The sequence below is a fragment of the Danio rerio genome, chromosome 18 (assembly GCF_049306965.1).
Source record: "Danio rerio strain Tuebingen ecotype United States chromosome 18, GRCz12tu, whole genome shotgun sequence".
Classification (NCBI taxonomy): Eukaryota; Metazoa; Chordata; class Actinopteri; order Cypriniformes; family Danionidae; genus Danio; species Danio rerio.
This window is the reverse complement of record NC_133193.1, coordinates 51,173,142-51,194,858: the sequence shown is the minus strand read 5'-3', so window position 1 is coordinate 51,194,858 and position 21,717 is coordinate 51,173,142. Positions and strand designations below refer to the sequence as shown.

At 36.7% G+C, this 21,717-nt stretch overlaps 1 long non-coding RNA gene across 1 annotated transcript; it reads right to left on the bottom strand.

Annotated features, from left to right (window-relative positions):
- Window positions 1-304: 304 nt before the first annotated feature.
- Window positions 305-8,685, bottom strand: LOC141378688 (uncharacterized). Its single transcript, XR_012393889.1, has 3 exons — window positions 8,604-8,685; window positions 4,472-4,732; window positions 305-984 (listed from the first exon to the last, which is right to left on the bottom strand). It is a non-coding gene; the product is annotated as an uncharacterized lncRNA (long non-coding RNA).
- Window positions 8,686-21,717: the final 13,032 nt, after the last annotated feature.

The window sequence follows — 21,717 nt, the reverse complement described above, 5'->3', positions numbered from 1 at the left end:
TAGAAATGGAAGTCTATAATGAGTAAAGTGCAGTGTGACCGTGGCTTAGCTAATTTTTTTTTGAAGTTGTACATACAACAAACAGTATTGGAAACCTCAAAGTTTCCCATTTATTTCGATGTGTGCTTCACCATTTCTTTGAACAGTTCCTTTTATTTTCAATGCAAGTCAGATAACACCAGCATAGAGTGTGTTTAAAACTGAAACACACTATCATTCTGCTGCACTTTTACGTCTTTCTGGAATTATCCATCTAGCTTGATATTTTAAGTGTTTTGCTGGAATAAGAAAACCAACCCTGTTCAACACAACCACGCATTCAGAAATTTTATTATAAGCAAACAACAGCATAATTGGACTCAAATTAAACACAGATTGGACTTTAGAATTCTTTTAACAAAGAAAAAACCATTAAGGACTTTGAAATAAACGATTAGCGGTGTTCGATAATAAGCAAAGCCTGGCATTAAAGAGAAGGCCACTAGAGAACTGCCACACCATCCTCTGCAGAAGAAAAAAAATAGAAACACTGCCTTCAAAAGCACAAAGAAAGCAAAAATAAATAAATAAATAAACCCGAAAGCATCTCATTGTGACGGGGACAAAATATATCCAGTGACAGCCCTTGCAAATATATAGGACGTTTGTTTTCAGATAAATCGTAACATAAATAAATACATTTGTTTCCAGCTTCTCCCAGGTAAACTCTGTACGTCTGTAAGGGAACATCGCTGACATCTCCTCCGTCCGACTGTCAGGCTTTGTTGAGCGTCTCTGAGCGTAATGTGATATGACACAGACGGCTGCATTTGTAAGACATGAGGAAAGGCTCTGGGATGTAGCAGTGAGTAAGTCAGCCTCCCAAACAGCGGCGCGGAGGAGGAACAAAGACCTGCTGCACTACAACACCAGTCTGTCCCTACTGGCTCTGACCTTCTGCATCTTTCTGCTCGCTGACACGCTCGTGAAGGAGTCGAGGGAACGCTGGGGCCAGAGGAGAGGGGGAGAAAAAGGAGAAGTCAGAATTATTAGCCCCCCTGTATATCTTCACCGCAATTTCTGTTTAACGAAAGATTTCTTCAACACATTTCTATACATAATAGCTTTAATAACTCATTTCTAATAACTGATTTCTCTTATCTTTGCCATGATGGCAGCATAATATTTGACTAGATATTTTTCAGGATACTATTATTTAGCTTAAAGGGATGTTTCAAGAGCTCACACTTTGCTGATGATTGATTATAAAGCTTGCTTGTCATGCTATCCTGGGAGAGAGCCCTGAGCTCATAAGATCCTCGAGCCCGAGGCTTCCTCCCATTTGCAAGGCGAGAGGTGAGATGAGCTCAGGTAGATCTGGAGAACTCCCCTGCTGTAGTAACTAATGAACGGATAGTGATTGCTCATAAGAGATAACTACCTACTAGGAGCATGTCTATGCTGCCCATTTGGATTAGTCAATTAACTTAAGTTGCATGTTTTTGGACGGCAAGAGGAAACCGGGGAACCCGAGGGAAACCCACGTGAGCAAGGGGAGAACGTATAAACTCCGCAAAGAAACGTTGGCTGGCTTGGTAAGGACTAGAACCAGTGATGTTCTTGTTATGAGGCAACAGTGCTAACCACTGGGCCACTGTGCCACCCATCTAGAAAAGAAGGAGGAGTATGGATGGAAGGGGATATTCTGATTGAATAACGCGGGACCAGCTGCAAGCAATTATAAGCACGTGATCTTAGGTTAGTTAGGTTAATTAGGCAAGTTAGGGTAACTAGTAAAGTCATTACCAGTGTTTTTTTTTTTCTGTAGACAATATATATATATATATATATATATATATATATATATATATATATATATATATATATATATATATATATATATATATATATATATAAACAATATACAGTTGAATTCAGAATTATTAGCCCTCCTAAATTTCTAGTCCCCTGTATACCCCCCTAGCCCCTAGGATTTTTTCAACACATTTCTAAACATATTATAAGCCCCCTTAAGCTATATATATATATATATATATATATATATATATATATATATATATATATATATATATATATATATATATATATATATATATATATATAATAAAAAGAAATAAAAAGGGTAATTAGGCAAGATATTGTATAACGAGGGTTTGTTCTGTAGACAATCGAAAAAAATATAGCTTAAAGGTGCTAATAATTTTGACCTTAAAATGGGTTTCAAAAATGTAAAACTGCTTTTATTCTAGCCGAAATAAAGCAAATAAGACTTTCTCCAGAATGTCATTATCAGACATACTGTGAAAAATTCCTTGCCCTGTTAAACATCATTTGGGAAATATATATATATATATATAAAAAAATAATAATTCTGACTTCAACTGTTTATGACAGAATAAGTGTGCTGAACAAATGGTAATTTTATTTTTTACAGTATATGTATTTTCAATAAGCCTGTGTTGGGAACTTTGTAAAGTCAATGCCCTGCTGGATTGGCACTTAGAGGACAAATTATTATAGGAGACCATATGCTTCAGCTCAGTGGTTTACAATTTATAATTCACATTGCTGTAGTTTGGTGTAGTAAACTAGTAGATTTAAAATTAGACAATCAGTTTTGTCTAATTTATGTATTGTTTGTTACAAAAAAATAGGTTTAATGAGATAATTGTGTGATAGTGTTTTTAGTTAGCATGCTCTTAAAAAACAGTTAAACACTGTGGCTATTTTGGGATTTCCGCCTGGATTTTGCCTACCCAAATTTAAAAGCTTCCCAAATCCACATGCAGAGGTGTAAATGCAAAAAATTGGTATAATTTTAAAGAAAACCCTTTGAATTTTCATACTATTGAAAGTGTTTAAAATATCTGTATATGTTGTCTGTGTCATAATAAACACTCGAATAAAGGTACTGTTTGTTTTTTATTTTAATGTTATTATTATTATTATTATTATTATTTTTATAAACTCAAATTTTGCCTTTTAGGTTGTGTGTGGTCTAGCGTGCTGTAATTAATTTTGGTGGTTCCTGCACATGTCTGTAATCATAGGAAAAAAAGAAAAATGTCTCTACCGTAATCTATGCAAAAGTTATTGCATTCCAACTGATGAGAGGTGCTGTACAAGCCACAGGGAGCGATCATTGTTTTCATATTTCATTATTCTTTTGTTTGATCAAACATAATTCACTGTGTTTGGAGCACGTCAGACATATAAAAGGATTACTTATGCACATCACCTCAAAAACAGAGGAGAATGGTCCTGAAGGGCACAGCATAAGGTGAGAGATGACAGCTGTCTGTGCTATCTGGGGCTGCTTATTGATCATAAATGTATTGTTTTCACTTCTGCGCCATCAAAACACTGAGATTCATTCGACAACTGTTTGAGATGTAAATATAATTCAGTAAAAAGAATGCTAGACTTGTATGAGCACCGGCAAGAGCTTTTATTTGAGCTATAACTTGTACATGTGTCATATGAAAAATATGAAAATGAACCAATGTTCAATACCCAGCTCGGGTCTCCAAAATACTGTGTATTTAAGTGTAAATAACTTTTGTACAGTAGAATAAAAAAACCAAAGTGACCATATGTGCATAAAATATAGATTCAACACGTGCAATGCTAGCCCTTTAAATCTTAAAGCGAAAGTCGATGACGTCACAGAGTGGGACATACGCAGAGTTTAACTGGTTAAAAAGATATTGCTCACTGTGGATATGTACAAATCAGCCAAAAGTCACTTAGAGCCCTTAAAATCACTGCATTATCTTGTCTGAAAATCTTAAATAAAAGATCAAAGGTGGTGATCTTAAAAGCGCTGAACACATGAAGAACAAGGTTTACTCATAACCCATTAGCTTCAAGTTCAAGTGAAGTCGCGAGAACTACATTAAAGGGATACATCAAACAAAAAATGGAAATGCTGAAGCAATTTTTGTGTCCAGAGTTCATTCTTTCATTTTCCTTCGGCCCAGTCTCTGGCTTATCAGGGGTCAACACAGTGGAATGGACCGCCAACTATTCCAACATATGTTGTAAACAGTGAATGCTCTTCTTTCTCAGTACAGGGAAACACCCATACTCTCTCATACATATGGTCAATTTAGTTCAAACAATTCCCCTATAGCGTATGTGTTTGGACTGTGGGGGAAACCAGAGCACCCGGAGGAATCCCACGCCAACTTGAGGAGAACATGCAAACTCCACACAGAAATGCCAAATGACGCAGCAGGGACTCACACCAGTAACCTTCTTGCAGTGAAGCCACAGTGCTAACCACTGAGCCACCGTGCCGCCCCCATAACTATCATTTCAAGTTCTATTACAGCTCAATATGATTTAAATGAAGAAGTAGAAGTAACAATAAAATCTTGCAATATTTTTTTGCTTTATTTAATAGTTTGAAGTCTCATAGTAGATTGCAAATGATGACATTGACATGCATTACTGACCAAGTGCTGTTTACCTGCAGCGTCTCTAATCTGCGGGCCTCTAATCCAGAGTATGTCACTAAGAATGTCACGCTTCCTCCGAGACAGAAAAGAGAAGGACGGGAAAAAATAAAACGGCATGACTACAGCCGAATCATTCCATGCTCTTTAATCTCTCTTCCTCCTCTCTCCTTTATCCTTTCTGCTCAAATCTAGGACACTTTTTGTTTTATTTTCATCTCAGTTCTCAGGAGTCTTAGAGGCGAGAAACAATCCAAAGCTCTTCATCGTGCATCCTGCAAAAAGGGTTCGAATACTTTTCTAATGTGTGTAAAGTATGTTTATATATATACAGTTGAAGTCAGAATTATTAGCTCCCCTGAATTATTCGCCCTCCTGTTAATTTTTTTCTCCAATTTATGTTTAACGGAGAGCAGATTTCTTCAACACATTTATAAACATAATAGTTTTAATGAGTCATTTCTAATAACTGATTTATTGTATCTGTCATGATGACAGTAAATAATATTTGACTATTTTCAAGACACTTCTATACAGCTTAAAGTGACATTTAAAGGCTTAACTGGGTTAATTAGGTTAACTAGGCAGGTTAGGGTAATTAGGCAAGTTATTGCATAATGATGATTAGTTCTGTAGACTATCGAAAGAATATATAGCTAAATAGAGTAAAAATTTTGTCTTCAAAATGTTTAAAAAAAAAAAAAACTGCTTTTATTCTAGCCGAAATAAAATAAATAAAAAAAATTCCACAAGAAAAAATATTATCAGACATACTGTCGAAATTTATTTACATAATTTTATAAATATTTAAAAAACAAAAACAAAGAGGGGCTAATATATGTATATATATATATATATATATATATATATATATATATATATATATATATATATATATATATATATATATATATATATACACACACACATAATTTGAGATTTATTTTTTAATGATTTGATATTTATTAGTATTATTTGTTAGTATTATTCTAGATGTGCACAATTTCAAGATGTTTCATCAGTGACCGGACCTAATGCTTACACATACATAGTTGAAGTGAAAATTATTAGCCCTCCTTTTCTTTTTCAAATATTTCTTAAATGGTGAATGGTGAACAGATCAAGGATTTTTTCAAAGTATGTCATATAATTTTTTTCCTTAGGAAAAAAAAAAATCTTATTTGGTTTATTTGGGCTAGAATAAAACAAGTTTTAATTTTTAAAACTATTTTAAGGTCAATATTATTACCCCCCCCCCCCCCCCTACGCAGTATAAATAGTCTACAGAACAAACCATCATTATACAATGACTTGCCTAATTACCCTAACCTGCCTAATTAACCTAGTTAAAGAGCTCTTAGAATGGGTTTTTAAAAAATTGCCTTCCATGTGGTGTGTAACAGCACTAAGTAAATAAAAATATTCAGCTGAGGGTTAAATCTGAAAGTTCACCGTGTTTAAAACAATTGATTGACAAAATAGTCGACTCATAGTCGAATAAACGAGTCGTAATGGGTTCAGATCTTTTGCCTGATTGCCTCCATGTCGACATGGTACATCACCAAACATCACCAGACACTAGAGTGCGGGAGATCACCGGACTTATCACGCAAATCAAGCTCAGTTTGGGGTCCACTATGTCACTGGCTCACACATATACGCTGCACTATGGGTACTTCATAAGAGTGCTGGGCGTTTCTCTTTGTCTCATGCTGAACCCAGTCAACCAATCACAACAAACTTGATCATCAGACCAATCAGCGCAGATTAGACCCACGCAAAGGAGGGGAACAAATGAATCGCTGATCTACTCCAATTAAAAATAAATGCATATTATAAGACAATGACTGTGTTTTTTGACCTTGCATGCATATCAGCCTGTTGTTGGAGACCACCAAAACCAAATTAGGATCTTTTATAGTGCATAATAGGGGCTCTTTAAGTCTTTAAACGTCACTTTAAGCTTGATCACTAGTATCTTAAACAGTATCTAGTTAAATATTATGTGCTCTAATCTTGGCAAAGATAAAACAAATCAGTTATTAGAAATGAGTTATTAAAACTATTGTTTACAGATGTGTTGAAAATCTTTCTGTTAAACAGATATAGGGAAATTAATATACAATCATATAATTAATTCTGACTTCAACTGTACATGTGTTAGCATCAGGTTCTGTCACTGATGGAACATGTTGTGATTGTGCGCATCTAGAATCATAGACCAACAAAGGGAATTTACCCAACGGACCACTGTTAGCGAAGCTGCCGCACACAACAATCAGATAAGATGCGAGAGAACAGCAGGCAGAGGCGGCGACACAAAGGCGGCCGTGTCATTAAAGGAATACTCAAAGGTACAGATATCTCCAGCGCACAAAGGAGGGAGTTCTCCAGGCATGAAAGCAGCAAGACGTGAGGAAACATTGTGATAAAGAGCACATGGGAAGGGGAGTGACTTCAATTGTGTTGAGGCAAGAGGCAAAAATTGTAAACATTTTGAATGAATGCATCCAAATGAGTCATTAGTTCATGTTTAAATCGATGGACGAAAGAGCGAGGGGTGAATATCTGGGCTTAAAGAATGCTTGTGGTTCATTGTAGTGTGCGTGGAAAGTCAGGCACAGTGTTGCACATATGTCTCGGTGACAGATTCAAAATTGACTTCAGTCAAACTGCAAAAAAAGTGATGAATGAGGAAAAACAAGCAGGAAACCAATATCCGTGCAGCGCTGAATATCTGTGTGGGAAAAGAACAATATAATAAAAAAAAACAGCAACTAGATAAACTCAGGTTTGAAGTGTTCAGTTCTATAAGTCTCCACCAGGTGGCGCTCTTATACTGTAAACACTCTCAGCAGCTGCTCGCTTGAGCAAAGGTGAACACATGCAAGCAGAGGAGATTAATAGTCATGAATAAAAATGCGGCTTCAAGAATCACCCAACAATAAAGGAAGGAAAGGGGATGAATTGTGTAAACTACAAAAAATAAGTCCAAAAACTTCCAGCAGCATTCCTCCCACTCACCAACCCGCTTATACAGTAGATGGACATGATCGTAAACACTGCATTCTGTTCATGCATCTATTTATCAGATGCATCATGTAATATTTATTCACCCCGATTTTACAAGCTTTCCTTGCATGCATGAGGTTTCTAATGCACTTCTGTGACAGCTAATAAAGCACGGCGAATGTTGCATTCATGCATTCAGATTCGGTGTAATGCCTTTTTTAATGAACCAGAAAAGAAGGGTCTATATACTATTATGATGCCTAAAACGATCAAGTTGGACCCTATCAACTGCACTGACACATAAATGAAGAAACTGAATATATAGCTGAGTATATAGCTACTGTATGTTGGCAGCCAAACACCACATCCATATGTATGAATGCCGGCTTCTGCTTGAGAGTAAAAAAAAAGTGGGAAAGAAGTCAAGAGTGTAAAATGCAGTAAAAAGTGGCATATATATATATATATATATATATATATATATATATATATATATATATATATATATATATATATATATATATATATTTAGTTGAAGTCAGAATTATTTGCCCCCCTAAATTATTAGACCGCTTGATTTTTTTTTCCCCCAATTTCTTTTTAACGGAGAGCAGATTTTTTCAACACATTTCTAAACATTATAGTTTTAATGACTAATTTCTAATAACTGATTTATTTCATCTTTACCATGATGACTGCAAATAATATTTTACTATAAATAATATTTATACAGCCTAAAGTGACATTTAAAGGCTTAACTAGGTTAATTAGGTTAACTAGGCAGGCTAGAGTAATTTGGCAAGTTTTTTGTATAACGATGGTTTGTTCTGTAGACTATTGGAAAAAAAATGCCTAAAAAGGAGCTAATTTTGACCCTATAATGGTGATTGAAAAAATGTAAAAAATAAAACAAACAAATTATTAAATTATTAAAAAACAAAGAAAATATTCAAAGGGGGCTAATAATGGGATAATCAATGGCTTGCCATACATTAAATGACTTTAATGCATGACGTGGAGGCGAAGAACCACACGATGCGCTGCTTATACATAAACTGCTGATTTGACTGTAAAATATTTGAATTCACGCTTGAAAAACACTTAAAACTTACTTAAAACACTTTTGTGGCATACCTTATGAGTATTTTTATTTTGCAGATTCCCTATCAGCCATTAGAAGTCCTCATCGTTTTTTTCCTTTGAACCGTTGACATGTGAGTTGCTATGGTGACTGTAAACATTTGGGAGAAGCGCATTTATTTTGAGCTGTGATCATAACTGACTGGAACTACCTGTGCGTTTCAACAAAAATAATGCACACGCTCCAGCCAATCAGAATCAACAATTTCAACAGACCATATGATAATATTAATAATATAATATATTATATATATAATATATATACACATCATGGATGTGCAGCTGACAAATCTCCTAAATGCGTGATGCTATCAACTGTCCCTACAGGAAAATCCAGCTTAAACCAGCCTAGACTGGTTGGCTAGTTTTAGCTGGTCAACCAGGCTGGTTTTAGAGGGGTTTTGGCCACTTCCAGGCTGATTTCCAGCCTTTTTCAGCCTGGTCTTAGCTGGTCAGGCTGGGAAATGACCAGCTTAAACCAGCTTGACCAGCCTAGCCAGGCTGGGAGTCCAGCCAAAACTAGCTATGTCCAGCTTAAACCAGGCTGGTCAAGCTGGTTTTAGCTGAATTTAGCTAGTCATTTTTCAGCCTGACCAGCTAAGACCAGGCTGGAAATGGCTGGAAACCAGCCTGGAAATGGCCAAAACCCCTCTAAAACCAGCCTGGTTGACCAGATAAAACCCGCCAACCAGTCTAGGCTGCTTTAAGTTGGATTTTTCAGCAGGGGTGTGATACTTTCACATCAATATAGAGCAAAATCTCTGAGTAATATTTCCAGTACCTTGTTGAATCTCTGCCATGAAGGATTAAGACAGTTCTGAAGGCCAAGGGGGTCCAACCCGGTACTAGTAAGGTGTACCTAAAAAAGTGGCCATACACAGTAGTTTCATTGGCACATAGTTGTCATTATGAGAAGGAAAATAACAAATTGTGAGATATGAAAGGTAGGATTTTGAGTGAAACACTTGGACTATTTGGAAACTGAACAGCATTTAAAAAGTGAGTTTAATTTCATTTCATTTTCATTAATGGCTGTTTTCCTGCAACTTCTGACCTGTGTTTGTGTGGTGTGGTGGGAGAAGTTAAACAGAAGAGGAAAGGCTTACGCAATAAATACACAATTAAAAAGAGTAAGGGCAACAAGCAAGTTTCAGAAGCTTTGCGCAGCTTCAGCTTGGTTACTGGGCTGTTTCTGCTTTTCATTAAGAGTCATCTAATGTCGGGCAGTGATTTTAGCATGTTCACTCAGCTTATCGGTTAACATTGCTCAGGCATAAACGTTAAAAAATGTCTCGAAAAACATTGGTAATAACCGTCCCGATGTGCATGACTGAGGCTTTAAAGAATTGGCCATCTTTAATGACTTCCAGTTTTAATAAAACTTTCAACACTAAAGCCTAAACACATCCCAAAAACATTGGTGTTGATCGTCCTGTTGTGCATGACTGAGGCTTTAAGGAGTTGGCCATCTTTAACATATTTTAAATTGAATAAAAACTTTGAAAACACTTTAGTTTAGGTCACAATTCATGCTATTAGGTACTGGTTTATTACGTGCTTGTTATTAATATATTAACTGTTCATTAGTAGTCATAAAGTATGATCTTATCATGCATCCCGAATCTTACCCTAAACCTTAACCCAACTTCTACCTTACTAACTATTAATAAACCGCTAAGTAGTAGTTTATTAAGCTACAGTAGTAGTGTTAGCTAATGATGTGTATATAACGTGAATTGTGACTCGGGTTTCCGCCCGTCCCTTAAAATAGGAATCATTCCATATTTGAGAAAGAAATTGCACGTCCCATTTTGAATCAATACAGGTTTTGTCCCGTATTTGTAGTTTTTTTAAAAGTAGCTTTTTATGCAAATTATCCCACACACATTTTATCAACCCAAGCTCAGTCTGAAAACGTAGCCCCACGGACGTTTCTGGAGACCGCGATTTATGTGGCCAGATGTACGTATGGCTGCATTTTGCTTTATCAAGCAAACAATACAGGGCGGTGTGACACCGCTCCTCTATGCGCTCTCCAGCTGGGCTGACGGCTCACCTCTTCCGTGTGGAGGGCTTTATTTTTTTTATTTTTTTTTTTTTATAATTTACTGTTTTTTAAATCATTTTTTGTATTTTACTGTTTTTCTATAATTTTTCTTTGTAATTTATAATTTTTGTTTAATCATTTTTTGTAATTTACTGTTTTTCTATAATTTTTTTGTAATTTATAATTTTTGTTTAATCATTTTTTGTATTTTACTGTTTTTCTAATTTTTTGTGTAATTTACTGTTTTTTAATAATTTTTTGTAATTTACTGTTTTTTATATTTTTTTGTAATTTACAGTTTTTTAAATAATTTTTTGTAATTTACTGTTTTTTATTATTTTTTGTAATTTACTGTTTTTTTAAATAATTTTTTGTAATTTACTGTTTTTTTATAATTTTTTAAATAATTTTTTGTAATTTACAGTTTTTTATTTTTTTTGTAATTTACAGTTTTTTAATCATTTTTTGTAATTTACTGTTTTTTATTATTTTTTTGTAATTTAGAGTTTTTTAATCATTTTTTGTAATTTACTGTTTTTCTATAATTTTTCTTTGTAACATATAATTTTCGTTTAATCATTTTTTGTATTTTACTGTTTTTCTATAATTTGTTTTGTAATTTATTGTTTTTATATCCTTTTTTGTAATTTACTGTTTTTTAATCATTTTTTGTAATTTACTGTTTTTCTATATTTTTTCTTTGTAATTTACTGTTTTTTATCATTTGTTTTGTAATTTACTGTTTTCTACATTAAATTAAAATAAGTCTGTGAAAATAATGAAAATATATGTATTTAATATCAACTGAGTAAAACCATGTCAACAACTAAAATCACAGTGAAATGAATGGTTACAGTCAAACTTTATCTCAGAATTAGATTTGGCCTGCATTTCACACACTGGGTCACAAGTTGTAAGTTTGTAAAAATTCGGTAAATACAATGTTAAAGGATCATATTCCAATGTAAAATTATGAATTTGTTTAAGGCTAAGTCGGGTACCTATATAAGCATTAATTTATTACATTTAGCTTTACATTTAATTCATTAATAAACAACATAATGCCCATGTAAAGAAAATAAGCTACTAATTTGTAACTTTCCATATTTTTTAAATATGTGCTATTTGAAAACTGGCTAATGTTTGTAGCTAGTTTATGTATGCGCTGTTTCCATGTTTGGATAGGTGTTACTACAAACAATGACACATATTTAAGCCAAAATTTGTTATCAATACCCTTCAAAATTAGGTTCATTAATATGTTCTTCTTTTTGGCATGCTATTACGCCTGTGATTGGGGATGTGGCTCCCGCTGTACTATGCGTCCCTTATTTTTTTGTATTGAAAGTGGTAAACCTAATTGTGACCTAAACTAAAGTGTTACCAAAACTTTGTATTCACTAACATTGACTAAGTTTGAATAATCTTGTAAAGCATCATAGTTTAACCAATGCATTATTAAAATACGAAGTTGTGCTTGTTAACATTAGCTAATGCAAGTGAGCTAACACAAACTAATTTAATTTAATTTAAATAACATCAACTAACGTCAACAAAGATGAATACTTTATTAAATGCACTACTAATAGCTTGTTCCTGTTATTAATTACATCAAGTAATAGACCATGATTTTAAAGTGTTACCAAAACTTTTAACACTACAGTGTATGTTGCAGTGTCTAATGAGTTTCATGCAGGCCGCTCGATTTCCTCCACACCTCTAAATCATTTCCCTGCAGATTTGGTCCTGTACACATGGGCATTATAATGCATGGATATAAAATAGATCTTCGTGAACTCCCGGGTACTCAAAATTCTCCTGATGCTTACTGTATTCCCCAACATTAAGATGTGCCTTCACTAGACCAGTCTTTCCTGTTAATTAGAAGAGGGTCTTGGTGTAATTTGGGCCTTGCGGGGTTTAACTGTGGTTCCCAGCAGATGCATGAAGATCAGACAGGGGTTGTGCTCTAGTCTACGGCACACAGGCATATGATTGCTGGCAGAGAAATTAATTAGTGTGCGGGACAAGGTTACAGCCACGTAATGAAAGTTATTGGGCATGTCAGTTCATCACAGCCTCAGTCCCCCTATTACTTTCAATCAGGCCAGCCGGCCGTGAAATAGAGCTCCATGTGAGGCTGGAAGTGGCGTATCGGAGGGCCGTCCCCAGTGGCTTTTCACATGGCCGATCAGGGTACTTACTCTAATACGCGCGCAGCGTGATGATGCGGGGACTGTCACACTCACAGGCCTGCCCCTCATTTCCAATTGAGAGCTTTCAAGTCATGTGACCCATGCGGAGACCTGGCGGGCAAAAACATAACGACAGTTACATCAAGAACTCCACAGAAATGCAGCACAAACTGATCATATTTCCATCTGTTTCAAGCTACGAATGTTTAGATCACATATCAGCAGAACAGAGCTTCTCAACAGAGCTTCTTTCATGATACAAAACAAGGACAGATTATGATGCCTACTCTGGTTACTAAAGAAAAAAAGCACAATGTCCTGACAAGTCTCCAACTTACTTTAACACTATCAGAGATAAAGGACCAAAACATGGGGGATACCGTTTCAAAAGTTACACACTTTCTCATAACAGGTCCTCATTTGTACCATGTTAGTACCTTAAAAGTAGAAAAAGTCTACCTCATAGTGCCTTACAGCTACAAAAGTGTACATTTTGAAAAGATACTGCTCCAATGAATTATTTCTGAAGCCCTGTCCACACAGTTTCTTTTTAAAACTGAAGCTTTTTCTATGCAGTTGGTCCCAAACTTGAAATTGTGGGCACTTGCAATCCATATATACTGCACCTGCAACCCTTTTTAGTCATTTAAAACAGTCATGTCCCTGTCAGAGCTCCAATTCTTGCATCTAACATTATCTTTTGGATATTCCTCAGCTATTTAAACGTTAGTGAGGGCGTTATATCGCGTAAGTGTCTGCTTTATTTTTTGGTGTCAATTACTTTTACTTTGTAGGAAAATTGTATTCATTCACTTTTGCTTTTTATACTTTGACTTTGCATTTTAATTTATTGCACTTGACCTGAAAATTTGAATAGAAGCTGTATGAAAAGCATACACATGCACTGACAGTTATAGGTAGCATGAATTGTTATGGGTCAATAGCTGCGTTTGCATCCAACTATTTTCATGAGCAATGAGAAATATCACATAAAAAACCCTGGATGGAAACACCAAAAACGCCAAAAACGCCAAAAAAAAAAAAAAAAAAAAAAAACACATTGACCGAAAAAAAATCCAGTATCTGCATCAAAAAAGTCATTTAATTTTGCTTCAACAGATCATATGATAACAAAAACCAGGTGTTACACATTTAAAATACTATAGTAATTTAATAGTAATTAAATGGAAATATTTAGGAATATATATATATATATATATATATATATATATATATATAYACACACACACACACACACACACACACACACACACACAYATATATATATATATATATATATATATATATATATATATATATATATATATATATATATATATATAATAAAAAGGTACAACAGAGTACTTCACTATCGTGTAGTTAAAAAACATCATAGTACCAGCCTGATCTCATGAGAAAACGTAAGTATTTTATGTTTTGCCAGTTTAGTGGCTAATTCATACGAATTCGTACGAGTTCAGTCGTACGAAATTGTACGATTTTTAAAAGGAGGCGTGGCACCTAACCCCACCCCTAACCCCAACCGTCATTGGGGGATGAGCAAGTCGTATTAAATTGTACGAATTAGATTGTACGAATTCATACAAATTAGCCACTAAATCAAAAAGTAACGAATTGCCGTGAGATTGTGTTGCATAGTACTTACTATAAATTACTAAATTAATTACTATATGTATTAAAGTAGTTATTGCATCTTAATATCTTATTGCATCTTAACATGCACTTCTCAAGGTATGGTCACGAGGAATCCTGCTTCAGAAATAATTTCTCTTCCTCAGTCATCTTTACATTAAACAAATTTCTTGTGTCAGCCAAATTGGTTAGCGATGCCACCTACCAGAGCGAGAGGTGGCAGTAACGCACCAAAAAAAGTTGTTGTTGTCGACCACCCATCATATAGATTTACTTACATTTACTGTGGCGTCACTTATTGATCCTATAAAAAAAATAATAATAATAATAAATTGACAAAAAAAAGCTTCGCTTCTGAATAACTAATTGATTTAGAAAGTAGCAACACTACTGCCTCGCTACTGAGAAATGTAGTTAAGCTAGTAGCGCCACTACTTAGCAACGCTACTGCCCAACACTGGTAATAACCATGCTTGATGGAAAACATCAACAAAATGTGCAAATCTTGCAAGAACTTCAAGAGGAGGCACTTCTAAAAGGATATAACAAACCGGGGGCTATTTAGTGTAATAAATGGAAGAGCCTTAAGCAAGTAAGTTATTATAAACAAATAACTATTACCTTCACAAAACGCAGCTTAATTTACCTTACCCAATTCCCCTATAGCGCATGTCTTTGGACTGTGGGGGAAACCGGAGCACCTGAAGGAAAACCACACCAACATGGGGAGAACATGCAAACTTCACATAGAAATGCCAACTGACCCTGCCGGGACTCGAACCAGCGACCTTCTTGCTGTGAGGTGACAGTGCTAACCACTGAGTTACTATGTCGCCAATGATATTCCAGTTTTGCGCATAAATAAACATGGAAACATGGCTAATGATGCTACCATTTGGCACAAATCCTCATTTCCAATTGCCACAGCAGAGTGGATATACTCCTCCGCTGCTCCATCTCTCACTTTCTCAGTCTAGGGAGGTGCAGATCACCCAGGATGACCCAGCTTTTTCACCCAGCGGAGAGAAACGAATGAGTGGAGACGATGCTGTCCGGGAAGAGGGCGCTGGTGTGAAACGCTGCAACTCCAGTCAATTAACCTGCAGCAAGCACCGTTGAGAGAGGTTGCTGACAGCTGCTTTGTCTGAGAGGACGTCATCAAAGTTCTCACGCTCGCTAGCAGAAATGGACAGACCTCATCAGTATCAATACAAGAGCAGACGCGCAGAATACACAGCGTCAGCTAGCTGTCTGGACCCCCGCCAAACATCTGAGACAGAACGAGAGCAGGTAGCACACTTTAAACAGGGATTATACAATCAGAGAAGATAGCTCCAAACAAACTTTAACTTTAGGCAAACCGCAAACTTTTCTTGGCAGCTGTAGGAGATGCAAATGTATATTTATAAGGCAGAGTTCTGAGAAACAATGTCAGAGTCTTAATGTTTAATGGGAGAACTGAGAAATCAAAACTTACAGGTGTAAGCAGAGGCATAGTGGACATTTTAAAAGTGTGTGTGTGTGTGTGTGTGTGTGCTTTTTTTATTCACCTGTTTTTTAACTGTTCTGTTTCTAAGAGTGAGAGGAACGTATCCACCGCCCTCTCACTTTTAGAGACAGACCAGTGATTAAAGTGTAGGTCAGGGGTCACCAATCTCGGTCCAGGAGGGCCGGTGTCTCTTTAGGGTTTAGCTCCAACTTGCCTCATCACACCTGGCTGGATGTTTCAAGTATACTAAGTAAGACCTTGATTAGCTTGTTCAGGTGTGTTTGATTAGGGTTGGAGCTAAAATCTGCAGGACACCGGCCCTCCAGGAATAAGGTGACCCCTGGTGTAGGTGATTAAAAATGTAAACTTTTGGATTTTATACAGCTGCCAATCCCCCTTTTTGCCACGCCCCTGGGTGTAATCAATAATTCAATTACCAGAAGTACAGATCAAATTGTGACCTGCAAAACATGCTAAAGCTAACCTTAACGCTGTTAAGATTTTCTGTAAATTACACAGTAATTTACTGTAATGTGAATGGAATTTTACTGGAATTTTGATCAGTTATGCCGATTTTGTTACTGTATTTCAAAGTCACATTGTGAAAATGACTGTATATTTTACAGTAAGAATAAACATAAAATTGTGTAAATACATATATAGTACAAAGGTCTTGTCGCCTATCCAAGTTTTAGGAAGAGCAAATATTCACTTGACTTCTAGTTGATCATTTGGTATCAGAAGTGGCTGATATGAAAGGCAAAGGCCTCTAGATTATGCTGATTTTACAAAATTAAATATGATCATGCCTTGGTTTTTATTGATTTATCTAGGACAGTAAGTCTGACTTTGTTTAGACAAAAGTCTCGTCACTTAACAGAAATATTGTGCAGTATAGAATATAAAGTCATGAATGAATATTGTGTCTGACTCCCATGAGCTTGGAGGTAGATTGAAGCCGCGGGATCTGACCAGATTTCTTGCGGCACGGGAATAAATTTCTAAATAAAGCGCTGTATCGGTCGGTAACTGGTGTAATTTTGGACGGGGTCTAACAACATCACTCCTGACTCCCGAGCGAGCGAGCACGCGTATGTATGTGTGTGAATGAGAGAGCATGATGCTATGTTTAGCTTGTTTGTTACTGTCTCTGGTGTGTGTGTGTGTGTGTGTATGTGTGTGAATGAGAGAGAGCGTGATGCTGTTGCTGTCTGTGTGTGTGTGTGTCACTTGCTTGGTGCTGTGTGTCTATGTGTGTGTGTGTTTATACAGACAGCTTGTTATAGGCTGTATAGCTGGGTGGTTTTCGGTTTTCAACCATTTTAAAAAGCAATCCAGAAAAAGAAAAGGCCTCGCCTGATTTTTACCACATTTTCACCCTGTTATTTATTTGTTTATTTTATTTTTCGATTCTGGTTTTGTCTCACCCGCTTTCTGGAATCGTTCTTCACCAGACTCCAACCCTCGTCATGGTCAAATCCTCTCTGCGTCTTAAATCCACCGACGTACATGGCGAGCTAACAGGACAAACTGGTTACAGCAGGAAAGCTGTTCATACAGATGTAAGCAGTCAGCTGAAAAGGAATGGCGTCATACGGCCACTTAACGTTCGTTTAAAAAAATAAATGCTGCCCTACGCACCTCTGGCTACATATTTTGTGGTCTTCAGAAACGTGTATAGGACTATGTTTTCAGAATGAGCTTATGTTGTAAATTTACCAAGCAAACCACAAACATGCATTCATGATTATAGAAGAAGCAGAATGATTCGGTCTTGTATGTAAGTGTTTATTGATTCAGTTTGGTATAATTCAGCCATAAACACTATAATACTAAATACACACATATAATTAACCATTAATTAAGTATACTTGATTAAATTATGAATAACACACAATGAATATTTAATATACAATGTTAATATTAGATATTTTATGTTGCATGTTGGAAGGTAACCAAGACAAATGTGCTGCAAATACATTTAAAGTAGGCAAATGTCTAAATTACATTCACATGAGATTGCTATAAATTATATAACCTCAAATGAACTTGCATTTATCTGCTTGTCGTGATTTTTTTTATTACCTTTCTGTTTTTTTTAAATCAAGGACATCCATCAGCTAACACCTACACGCCTGAATCAATGGTTCAATGACCGCTGCAGACTCCGCTGAATGTCGGACTTGACTGCTCAGACAGCTGTAGACTAATACAAATCAGTCTCACAAACTCTTGGCAGGGAAGAAATCATTGACAGTCATCCCTTAAACCTGGCTTTGATTTGGGGAAAAAAAAGTCCTCACTCTGGCCTTCTCAGGCCTGGACTATGCTGGAAGTCGATTGCAGACGGGACTGAGAACAGCACAGATCTGCATTTTCTGCTGCCGTGGAGCATCTAGAAAGATTGGAGGGCGTTTTATGTAACAGAAATGCTCGCCGCTAGCTGTGCTATTTATTGATAGTAAATCTGTAAGAGCCTAATTGATTGTTCTCTTAGATCATTGGCGTAATCTCCCTGCCTTGGAAGTTGCAACACTAGATGTCGAACAGAACAATCAATTGGAATGACAGAAATGTGTTGCAGGCTTTGAAAATGAACTGTTGATACACAAATATAACTCCTGTCATCACACACACGCATACGAGCTTCTTCCGTGAAGCAAAACAAGGACGGATTATGATGCCTATTCTGGTTGTTAAAGAAAAAGAGCACATTGAATATAATGTCCTGCCAAAACTTGCAACATAGGCTTATTATGCAACGTAGCCCTACAGCATATACAGTTGAAGTCAGAATTATTAGCCCCCCTCTGAATTCTGACTTCAACTGTACATTTCACGAATTATGTAGCCAGAAGTACGGATGGCTGCATTTCATCATTAAAACGAACGCTAGAAGGCTGAATGACATTGTTGCTGTTCGCGCTTACCAGCTGACTGCTTAAATTCATATGGTGGACTTTTCCTTTGTTACTAGTTTGTCCAGTGGCTTGTCGTGTATGTCGGAGGACTTGAGTGGACAACGGAATTCCAGTCCGGCAAAGAACGGTTCCAGAAAGCAGACAAGACAAAAACCAAAAGCCATAAAATTAAACAAACAGGTAAATAAAAGGTTGAGAATGTGGTAAAATCTGAAAACGTGGTAACGTGGTTGCTTTTAATAATACTTTTGTTTGGGTTAAGGGAAGGGTGTGGGCGCTGGTCAATCGGTGCTTATTAAAACGCTATTGGTTCGCTTTAGGAAAGGGGGTGGGTGGGAGGATTGGTTGGTCGGTCAGTCAGTCAACAGTGGCCTTCTGTGGATTTACACGAGATGAGCAGGTGTAGATAGCACTCACAAGAAACAGTTGAGGTGTCAAAAAGCATACACAGCGGGGTCTGGTTGATTTGCGAAAACTAAAACTGCAAAGATCGGACCTCCTGGGACTTATTTGGCACTCTCCAGAAATGTATATTAGGGTACATTTTCAGAATGAGCCTGGTATAAAATCTCGCATCAACACTAATAAGGGACCAAAACCTGCGTAGGGACCTTTTTTAAAAGCTACACACTTTTGTACTTAGCAGGTCCACCTTTGTACCTTTTAACACCTAAAAATATAAATGTGTACATCATGACACCTTAAAAAGACACTTTTTGAAATGATACTGCTCCAATGAATTATTTCTGAGGCCCTGTCCACACAATTCTTTTCAAAACTGAAGCTTTTTCTATGCAGTTTCCACACATGAATGCAGTACCAGCTCAATGAAACCAAAACTGAAAAGTCTTGTCAGGGTCAAAAGTTCAACAGCACTGGTGTGTGTCGTCTGCAAAACTGGAGTTTCTGGCTTGCTATGCGCCACCATTTTCTTTTTGTGACATCACATGTTAGCAATGGCTAACATAACCAAAATACTTCTGCTAACAACTTGTCTTGTAACATGTATACTGATATATGGACAATTATCTTAATTTCAGAATATAGATATGTTGACAGCCAGCCTGAACCAAAAATAACCCTTTTTTAAGCTCTGATTGGCCAACATGACTTTACGGTTAGGAGTAGATTGCCTCCTGTTGCTTTGGCATGCTTTTAAAAGTGATTCATAAGGTGTTTTTGTGTGGACAAAGATGTTTTCTTTTTTAAAACTAAGGAGAACAAACTCAGCTGACAAAAATACTAGTGTAAATGTGGACAAAATGTTAAAGGTGAACATGGCCTAAGAGTGAATTTACTCGCCCAGAAGTTTGTAGTAATCCTAAAGTTAAGGCCCGTGAAAACCAGGATGATTTTTGCTCAAGTTTTCCTTTGATGTTTAACGTCTCGTGCTAAATAAAGGGCGCCAATGTGATCGTGCACACCAACGCGCAAAAAGGCAGGTGTAAAAGCATAATTTTTTAAGAAACGCCTTGTGTTTGATATTTTTTTGTTTTGACGTGCCGCGTCAAATCCTTCTCCACCAATCAGATTGGCACTTTTGATCACGTGTACGGAGCTGCTGAAGTTACAGTAAAAAGCACTTGGAGGGGCTCAAGTGCAAATCTGTAAATGCGAGCGCACATTGAAGAAGATGCCCAGAGGCGATATGAACGTGGAGCTGCTTATTGCACTGAAGAACAATAATCATTTCTTCACCGCTAGAGCTGGAGCTTCTACTTGAACCATCCATGCTTGTTCGAATCGCTAATAACTTTAACAACAAGCGTGTCATCTTTCTCTCCTCTTCTTCGGTGTTACAAGTAAGTGTCAGAAGCTTAAAGTTGTGTAGCTTCATCTAACAACAAGGAGTGCTTTTGCATACTCATCTGCTCGACGGCAGTGAAAATCACTTGGGTTTGAATCGGGAAAAAACGTCTCAAAAAACGTTGACAATAAACACAAACGAAAAGCGTCCTGGTGTGTATGAGCCTTTAGAGCTAAACTGTGCAGGACAGTGGTCATCCAGGAGCAAGATTGGACAGCCCTCCATTGCCTTGTAGCCTTTACTGTAAAACAATCAGAGACAAATATTGAGTTAGAACCAAATAATGAACAAATAAATTGGACAAAAGTCATTTGAAAAGGTTGGAACATGAGTGAAAAATAACCATATGCATCTTTGTATTTGAAACAATAAAGTAAAGTTAAGGTTTCCTGGCAGGCATGAATCTGATACATCATATCATTCATTGCAAGATTTACAATTATTTTATTCAACTAAATGCAATAGCTCGCACTTACTGTTGTGTCTTTTAAGACAGCTCTCTCAGAGCTCATTTCAATCAAAGAAGGTTGCAATCTTTATCATCTTCCACTTGTTCTTGTTTCTTCCCAAGTCCTTGTTTTCCTCCCTGGAGAGCGCTGAGGATTTGCACTCTGTCCATCTGCCCGACTGTATCTTTTTTTCCCCTGCTTCCACCACAGTTGTTTTTCCCTCCCAGCTCCTCTGTAGTCTCAGCCTTTGGTCTAGACCCCTCCAGCGAGCCTGCTGTTCTCCCACGCTCCCTGTGTCTCTCATTAGACACCTCCACGTGGACCGCTACCCCTCCACCAGGTTGGCTACAAAAGAGAAGCTGAAAGAAAGAAGGCAAGGTTCTCCAAGCCCCTCTCGGTACCACATCCAAAGAAACAAAAATGAAAACATGGCCAACTTCCCACTGTCCCTCTGGCAAGCAGAGACGTCTGATCAAGAGAGGAGACAAGAGAGGAACAACTCAGAAGCCCAGACCTTTAATGTGTCTGCGCAAAGATGTCACACAGG